This window comes from Eumetopias jubatus, unplaced genomic scaffold, assembly GCF_037043125.1.
Source record: "Eumetopias jubatus isolate StellerSeaLion01/CBP00866 unplaced genomic scaffold, mEumJub1_p1.0 scaffold_2, whole genome shotgun sequence".
NCBI lineage: Eukaryota > Metazoa > Chordata > Mammalia > Carnivora > Otariidae > Eumetopias > Eumetopias jubatus.
This window is the reverse complement of record NW_028274808.1, coordinates 65,126,996-65,136,953: the sequence shown is the minus strand read 5'-3', so window position 1 is coordinate 65,136,953 and position 9,958 is coordinate 65,126,996.

The following is a 9,958-nucleotide window of genomic DNA, read 5'->3' as shown; positions in this document are numbered from 1 at the left end:
GCCTTAGTCTGTGATCCTTTCTGTTTTTCCCCTAATTAACTGGGAACACTTCTAGGGAAATGTAAAAAGGTGAATGACCTGGTGTAATCTCCTTGTCAACGTGGTAGCTGAACCTCTGAGTAAACAGACTAATAATATTTGCCAGGAGAGAGATATTTATCTATAGAATGTTTTTAACAGGATGTGCCTGGTTAAGTACAATGTGTAGTAAAGAAACCCCAAATCTAGAGTGTCATGGGCATGTCTCTGTGGAAAATGTCACATAAACTAGAATATAAAAATGTGCTGTGTGTTGTAAACCCCCAATAGCTTACTTTGAAAGCTAATATATTGTTAGGAGTCAGACAGTATGTGTCTGATGCAGAAAGCAAACACATAGGAAGTCAGCTCAGTGTTCCAGAGCTCACCCTTTATTGACTTAAGCCTGTCTTCATGCAAGCCCCTTCTTGCTTCAGAGTCTCTCAGGAGAAACTTACAAATTCCTAAACAGCCCTTCTATGATGATTTGCACGTAGAAATTTTGTGAGATAGATGATCTTCAATTGGCCGTCCTCTAGTTGTTTGTGAGAGAGAAAAAGGCAGGAGAAAGAGGCGAGAAAAGATTGAAAGTAACTATATAAATAGGCACCTAGAATAATACTTATTTGTGCATAGCTCGTCAAGTCCAAACATTGAATTAAGATAGATATATTACTATTGTAGTCACTAGAGACTATAGAGGATACAGCTATGAGCTTAGCCTTAGATGGACTAGATCAGCTACGTATTGGCTGCGAACTCGGCCAGGCTACTGAACTTCTCTCTCATTTTTCTCATGTGTAAAATGGAAACAATATTACTAGTACTTAGTTCATAGCACTGTTGTAAGGATTAAATAAGATAATATGTAATATGTGATTAGTATCAACATATATATTACATTATTATTACGATATTAACATACAAGAAATAAGTAATACAAAATAAGTGCTTCATAGATATTAGGTATTACTATTCTCAGTGTTACAAGTGAGGTTCAAGAAGACAAAAATCTTGCACTAGCTCAGTCAGTGAAAGAGAATTCCAATCTTCCTTTTCCAAAAACAAAATGCTTAAAGAAAACACAATTCTGTCTTGAAAAGTTTTGTAAATATTTTTAAGTTAAAACTCTGCTTCACTTTCTGATCCCAGAGCACTTTATACACATATCCATTATGCCACTTTACAGAGAGTATTATGGTTTTGTTTGGTTCTTTTGCAGACTTCCGAGCAATCTATGATTTCAGAGCAGAGGTGTGGAGCATATTTCTTTGTCTTACCCATGCCTGGAGCAGTGACTGTTCAGCAGTGGTTTTTTTAATGGATATTTGATAAATGAACACTAAAGGCAGCAAATAATAATAAATATACTATCAGATTTGTAATTTTCTAACTCTTTATCATATTACTTAATTTTTGTATTTTATAATACAGTTACATTTGAGCATATCATTGGCGAATCATTGCCAAAATTTTTAATATTTAGTGGCAAATTAAAAGAGACATTTCTCAAGTTGTACTTACTTCCTCTAATCTAACATTCCACTTAGCAAATGTCACTTAACTCCCAGAGTAACTCAGTTTTATCTCATTACTGGATCAAAGGAACATATTAACTAGTGTCCAATTAGCATCTCTTCCCAACTGTTGAGATCTTGAATTCCTCATCTATGTTAAAATAATTTAACGAAGGCTGTGAGTTTTCATAAAAATAGATAAAAATAAACATGTAGATTCCTTTCTTTACAGGAAATGTCTTCAGTTAAGTAAAAATAGAGCCCTCTTACAGCAGGTCTTATTAGCATTTTTCAAATATTCTCAAACTTGTTCCTATGAGAGCTTTCTTTTTTATGTCAATTGTACAGGCGCACACACACACACACACACACACACACACACACACACAGAAACACTGATACCCCCCAAATTATGGAATTTGAAATGACTAACAGTGGGAGAGTGCGGACTCCTTGATTAATACCGGAAAGGGTGGAAGTGAGGTGATGACAACGTCAATAAGGACAAATTATTTATTTATTTTAAGATTTATTTATTTATTTGAGAGAGAGAGAGAGAGAGCACACGGGCCGGGGGCAGGGCAGAGGGAGAGGGAGAAGCAGAGTACCCGCTGAGCAGGGGGCCCTACCTGGAGCTCCATCCCAGGACCCGGAGATCATGGCCTAAGCGGAAGGCAGACGTGTAACCAACTGAGTCACCCAGGCGGACAAGTTAATATGACCATTTCTGGGCTGCATCTCAGTATTCCTATCACTATTGCAGAACATTTCTTTTTTGCAAGTCCCTCACCATGTCCACAAATGCAGTAAAGCTCTAATAGTGTTGAAGGGCTTTGACATGTAAAATCCATTTCCACGTGACCCTTATGTCTGTGAATCTACTTCCTTGGTTGGACAGTTGCACTTAGCCTCCAATATCCCATTAATGAGAAAAATAATCAAAATATAAGCAGAATCCATGATTAGAAAATATATATATAAGCACGTAAATATAAAAAAGTATAAATATAAGCAAAATATAAGCAGCCTCCATGACTAAGTAGAACACAGATTAACACACAGATTACTTTTAGAGTGTGGCTATGAAAAGTTTTTAAAGTTCTACAAATCCAATCCTTCACTGTCCCTATATTAAGCCGTAACTTGAGCATTAAAGTAGAATATTTTAGCCTAAATATCTGAGTTTTTAGGTACTGGAAGTATTAAGACTTATTTCAATTTTTCATTTGTTAGATGTATATGCATAGTGTATGTATGTAACTGTATAATTAATTACATTATGCCTGCTTATTAGGGCTTATTGAAGATCGACTATTAAGGAATAATAAAGCCAACTAAAAAATGAAAGACTTCTACTTTATTGGGTCAGTCCTTTGGGAATAAAACATATGTTTTGGAAGGTAAACTTTTAGCCTTCCATAAGTCTTTATAGCATAATACTCTTGTTTTGGACTGCAAAAACATAAGCTTACTTATTATGTGAACATGTAAAGAAAAATTTTACTAAATTTAACTTAAAAATGCACAAACGATGGAACCACAACATATTGAAATTGCATTTTGTTTTTTGTTTTTTTTATTTATTATTTTTAAAGATTTAATTATTCTTTTGAGAGAGAGATAGTGAGAAAGAGCACAAGCAGGGGGAGTGGGAGAGGAAGAAGCGGGCTCCCTGCTCCAGGACCCTGGGATCATGATCTGGCCAAAGGCAGACGCTTAACCAACTGAGCCACCCAGGTGCCGCTCAAATTGCATTTTGTTTTCATATTCTAGGATATGCACATCTTATTATGCTAAACTGAGCATGAGCTCCTGTACAAATTAATGGGCTATAGAAAGCCTATTGCTTAATAAATATTAAAAGTAATCAGGATGATATGTCAAAATTGAATACACAGAAGAATTTGTTATGCGTCTATAAATATCGTAGTGTCTAATGTTGAGTGGAATGAGTCTCATAGATTTCTGCTAAAGAATGTCTATAATCTAGTTTAATTTACTTTTCAGTTAGTAATCAAGTAATAGAAAAAAACAAATACAGTTGAAGAGTTATAGAATAACAGCAAGTTTTTTGGCTCACACTGGTCAGTGGAAAACTCTGTCTCTGGCTTTCTCTCTCTCTCTCTCTCTCTCTCTCTCTCTCTCACACACACACACACACACACACACACACACACACACACAGTGCCAAGTCATAAATCTTTTTCACTATGCGTGTACAGCAAGTGTTCTTAACCTGTAGTCCAAGGTGGAAATAAAAATTACATTTTTTGCCTCAACTTCTAATTGAAGTTTAGCATTTCCTTCAATTATTAATTATAGGAAAACAAAACAAAATAAAAAACCAACACACTATTAGCAGTACAGCAGAAATCATAGATATTTTTATATCACATAACAGTTGTTGCACTGAACAATTGTTCACTACCTTGAAATTATTATGGTTATTATTAGCCATTGCAATTATCATTTAATGTCATAATTTTAAAAGTGCACATATTATTATAGCACACATTTATGTTTAAATATTTTGATTATTGTATTTTAATATTTTTTCCATTGTAATCTTATGTGTTTTATTCTATGCATTTAAAAACATTATTCTTGGGATGCCTGGGTGGCTCAGTCGGTTAAGCGTCTGCCTTCAGCTCAGGTCATGATCCCAGTGTCCTGGGATTGAGTCCCGCATCAGGCTTCTTGCTTAGCAAGGAACCTGCTTCTCCCTTTGCCTGCAGCTCCCTCTGCTTGTGCTCTCTCTCTTTCTCTCTCTCTCTGACAAATAAATAAATAAAATCTTTTAAAAAAATAAAAATTATAAAAACATTATTCTAAGAAGGAAACCACAGACTTCACCAGACTCTAAAAGGGTCTATGCATAGAAGATAGAAAATGTAGCCCTTAAAAGATGTCCACATCCTAATCCTCAGAACCTGTGAATATGTTACCTCACGTGGCAAAAGGACCTTTACAGATATGATTAAATTAAGGATATTGAGATGGGGAGATTGTCCTGGATTAATTATCTAAGTGAGCCCCATGTAATCACTGGGTCCTTATAAAGGTGACAAAAGAGCATGGAAGTCAGGAAAAGGAGAAGTGATTATGGCAGCCGAGGTTGGAGTACTACACTGTGAAGATGGGAGAAGGGACCAGGAACCCAGGAATCCAGGCAGCCTCTAGGAGGCCTTTCAGGCAAAAGAAGCCAATTCTCCTCTGGAGCTTCAGAAGGAATGTAGCCTCATGACACCTTGATTTTGGCTCAGTGAGACACATTGTGGACTTTCTTTTTTTTTAAGATTATTTATTTGAGAGAGAGAGAGAGTGCACATGAGCTGGGGGAGGGAGGGGCAAAGGGAGAAGAAGAGAGACGCCTCAAGCTGATTCCCCGCTGAGCAAGGAGCCCGACCCAGGACTTGATTCCAGGACCCTGGGATCATGACCTGAGCTGAAGGCAGACACTTAACCGACTGAGCCACCCAGGGGCCCCTTATTGTGGACTTCTGACCATAACTGTAAGATAATAAATATGTTGTTTTAAGTCACTCCATCTGTGGGAATTTGTTACAGTAGCAGTAGGAAACTAATACCCCATGGAATCACAAAGTCTCGAACACCTGAAGGTGGTGTCGATCACTTGTTCTACTAGTAATTCCAATTTTCCTATGACTTAGAAGTGATTTCAGTGTTTTCATATAGGAACATGTTCTTGGTTAAAAAGACTATTACTAAGAATAAGAGCTTTGTTTTCCTGGAGATATTTTGGTACTACATTTTTAAGGTTTCAACACATTTATAATGGCCTCACACCAAAAAATAAAAGAGTAGACATATTTTCTGTTATTTGGGGAATAATAATCGGTTTTCAAACCTCAATCTGAATATATCTAAGAACTTGTATTTACACAAATAACAGTCTTTACTCAAAGGCAATTTATTTTTTTTTTACAGAAAGTAATTTTAAAGACCTTGATAGTCATTTGAACATAATTATAGCAATTTTTTTCAGCTGGGAAAATTCCACAATGTTTTGATGCTTTATTTGTGTTCACACGGAATTGCAATAATAAATTATTAAAGATAAAGTCCATGACCTAAACTGCCCTGGTCACTCTTCAGCGTACATTGACCGATACATATAAGGTTATATAACCAATATAAGCCTGTAGACGCCACCTTGGAATGACATAATCCTTGCCTTCATCACCATGCTATACACATTATAAATCCATATTGGCTGATAAAATTGCATATTATTTGTATTTTTAGATTATTTTGAGTAAAATGTAGTGTTCTACCCATCTGCCAGTATTAAAAAAGATCACTTGTCTTATAAAAGTAGCTTGAGAAAATAGCATAATTTTGATAATGAGAAGGTCCTGTTTTATGAGTTAGCACAGCTCATTGTGGAAACCATTCAAAGGCAATTCAATCATTTTTAAACATCATCTTCATAATGCTAAAGCTATTATTGCTATTTAATTCATTTGAAATCACACCGTTATGATAACTGGTTCCTTACAAGTAAAGATTTTTTTTCAATACAAAATATGGAAGGAGAATTATCTTTTAATGACATAGGTTAATTGTATCTTGCATAGGCTTTGAAATCATTTCAATAAATCATAGGTTTCAAATTGGCCTATCAATGTAAACCTTTTTGTTTTCAAGGTAATTCAATAAATCCCAAGTTCATTGTATGAATTCTGCTTAGATAAAAGCTTGATAAATTATACTTCTGTTTGTTTTTAAGTCAGTGTAAGAGATCTGATAGCCTTGGGAAATGTTTGAGCGTGCATAGCCACATTTCCTAGTTAGCCCTTAGTGCTTGAGTAAAAGTCTTATTATCAATTATCACTTTGATCTTCTGTCTCTAGGAATGCATTACTGCCTTTGATACAAAGTACAAAAACTCGGCTACAAAGGTTGAGCATGAAGCACGTCAGTCTGAATCATTGAGTACTGATGCTGAAAGTGATGTTAGAAATAAACCAACACCTTCATTTTTACACATTCAGAAACAAAAATGCACAAAGATTAAGAGACTGTACAAATGAATGTAGTTAGCATAGGTGAAACTAGAAAGCTGGGTTTTCTGCCTTCTGATCCCATGTCCATTCCATTAGATCACTCAGTAATCAATTCAGTCCAATGTATTTGACTCGGTATAATCAAACAGTATTTTGTGTTAGGCATTATGCTGAGTGATGGAGACAAAAGAATAAAAGATATCATGTACTCTTTTAGAGGAAGAAATATGTGAATAAATAGATGTATTAATCTGAGATCGATGGGTGCCTTAATAAAAACAGTGGGGGTTCTAAGAGGGAAAAAGTAAGGTCAATGTAGGAACCAGTGAAGGCCTTACAATACCTGAACTGAGTTTGAGGGGAGGTCAGTTGTTTGTCAAACCAAATGGGAGAGTATTCCTATCAGAGAAAATGAGAGAGAACATGGGTAAAATCAAGAAAGAGCACATCCTTTTCTGTGAACTTCCCTGGCCACCACACTTCCAAAAGTAGAAATTACAGAGGGAAACCAGGAACTTCCTGTACACCAAGCAGGAGTGCCCTTCCCCTGACCTCTGTGACTCAATTGGCAGGAATTAATTGGGTCCTCTGGAGTTAGGAGGACGAGCCACAGATACAGGTATTCTAGAGAAGACTGCATCTCCCTTGAAGTCTGGATATTATGAGGGGATTGTTGTAGGATTTGGGCTTGTGTTAGGTGATTTTGGAGAGGAACCAAGGAAGTGTATTTTGCTCTGGATTGAGCGTTGTCAGAAAGTGAGAACAATTCTATGATTATCTCAATTTTTATCCAGGAGGTAGGTGGAATGAAGTGGGACCAAAGCCACAATTAAAAAAAAATAGCACTTGCTCATGGAGCATGCAGAGATAGATGCTCGGGTATTTTTGTGATTTTCTCAGTGTTCTTCCATTTTTTTCTGTACTCAGAAATGATTAGGGGATAGTCTCAGTTTTGCTCACTCCATCACAGTCATTCACAGTGACTTTGGCTGTTGTGGATGTTCTGTGAAATTATTGATAGTAAGGAGGAAACATCATAGCCCTGCCATGAGTGCCAGGTCAGCAACCAGCTGGGAGCTCTCAGGACTGCCTCTTTGCTTTCTCAGTAGGCATCTTCATTAATTTTTTTTCTCCCTTAATGGGAATACTTTAATGCTTTATCACTAAGTATTCTGTTTGCTCTAATTTTTCATAGATGCTTTTAACAAAGTTAAGGAAATTGATTTCTATTCTTACTAAGAATTTTTTCACAAAAGGATATTAAGCTTCCATTATGGAACAATGATTGAATGATGAATAGAGACACAAGACTAGTATGAAGGCCTAGGTGACTATTTCTAACTTGTTCTATTTCCCAGGCTTCCTTATCTTTGGGCTTTTTTCCTTCTAAAGTATCCTCCACTTTGATATTTTTATCATATTTCTACAATATAAATCATCACATTATTTCAAAGCTTATTCCGTAACTCCCCATTACTTACACAATAAACTCCAAAATCCTCTGCATAAAAATGCCTTCAAGGTATGATCCTCCATTTATATCCTTAACTGCATGTCCTATAATTCTCTCAGACATCTTTCAAGTTATTTATATAAAAATATTCATTAATTAAACAAATATCTGATGGGCATTGATAAGTGCCAATCAGGGTTCTAAGTATTATGAAAATAGCAGTAAATAAATAAAATTAAATTATAAGCTCTCACAGACTCTATAACCCCCAGAAAGGGAGAGACTAAAAATAACTTCTATCATATCTTTCTTTATTGCTTTTTTAAGCCAAGGTATAAAAGTGATGAGTATTGAAGAATGACAGTGGATTAGAATAAGCTCAATCAGAAAGTCACACTCCAGGGCACCTGGGGAGCTCAGTTGGTTGGGTATCCGTCTCTTGATTTTGGCTCAGGTCATGATTCCAGGGTCCTGGGACCTAGCCCCACCTCAGACTAGGTGCTCAGCAGGGAGTCCGCTTGGGATTCTCTCTCCCTCTCTCTCCGTTCCTCCCCCGATCATGCTCTCTATTTCTCTCTAAAATAAATAAATAAATAAAACCTTAAAAAAAAAAGTCATACTCCAACTGCTGCTGCTATCTTTACTGGGGCATATCATCAGAGACCACCACACCTTCACAAATGATTTTTTCTCTTAACTAAGAAAGAGAGAACTCTAGAAGCAATTTGCTCTTAGCTGGAAGGAACAGCAGGACCTTGTAGCATTTTACATCAGAACTTTGTCAACTCTGACTCATCACTGTCATTTAATAAACAGGAACTTGGATCATCTCATCAATCCACAGGACATCTTACTATATGCTGACATCATGCTAATTGAATTGGAAAAGGAGGAAATGTAAATATTCCAGATGCTTTGGTGAGATACGAAGGATGAAACATAGATCTCTGGAAAATACAGGGGTCTGTCACTTCATTGAGGTGTCTGGGGCAGAGGGTGGTAAAATGGTCTTCCACATATCATGATTTCACTTCTTAGATGAAGTACATGTTTCTGCATCTTGTAATCTTTACTGAGAGACCACAGTATTTGGAAGCAATGTTTATCACATTTCTGGATGATCTAAAGATGTGTCAGCTTTTGGTGAAACCTAGAAGAGAAAAGACTGTACGGGAAATAGAGACTGAAGTTTAAGTAGTTTTTCCATTTTTGTCTCCATGATCCAGCAGACCCAGTGATTTTTAAATGCCCTTTGAAGACGGTGGCTGCTTTGACAGAAAAATCACAACAAAGCCTCAGAATTCTGGAGCAAATACAAGCCGTATTTTGGAAAGTAATCCTCCTTTTGAGACACAATTCTTGGTTTGAACATCTGATCACTGGACACTGGGAGAAATTAGAAACTGAGAAACTTACTATGAACTGAGCTTTATAAGATCAGTTCAAAATGTAGATTATACATAGTAGCATTCCATGTTCAACTTGAATGTACTTATTTGGATTATCTCTTAAAAGCCCAAGGAAGTTACATAAATAAGATGTTCACACTTCTGCTGGTCCTGCTCTTCCCTCAACCTACCTCTAAGCGTTCATAGAGAAGTCTCTATGACAAATTTTTATTGGAGAGGAAATAATTGGAGTATCGTTTACAAATGATGTTGTATGACATGCTGTCATTAACTGGAAGTAGACTACTATGCCAATGAAGATATAGAAGATATGAATAACACTATCAACAGATTTGAACTAATTGACATTTATAGAATGCTACCCCCAACGATGATAGAAAATACATTCCCCTCAAGTGCACATGCAACATTCATCTGGTTAGATCACATGGTAGGTAATTAAAAAATCTCAATAAATATCATAAAAATAAAGAATTAAAATCAAACATTTTTTACTAATATGTAAAAGTTTAAAATAAATAAGAAGACATATTT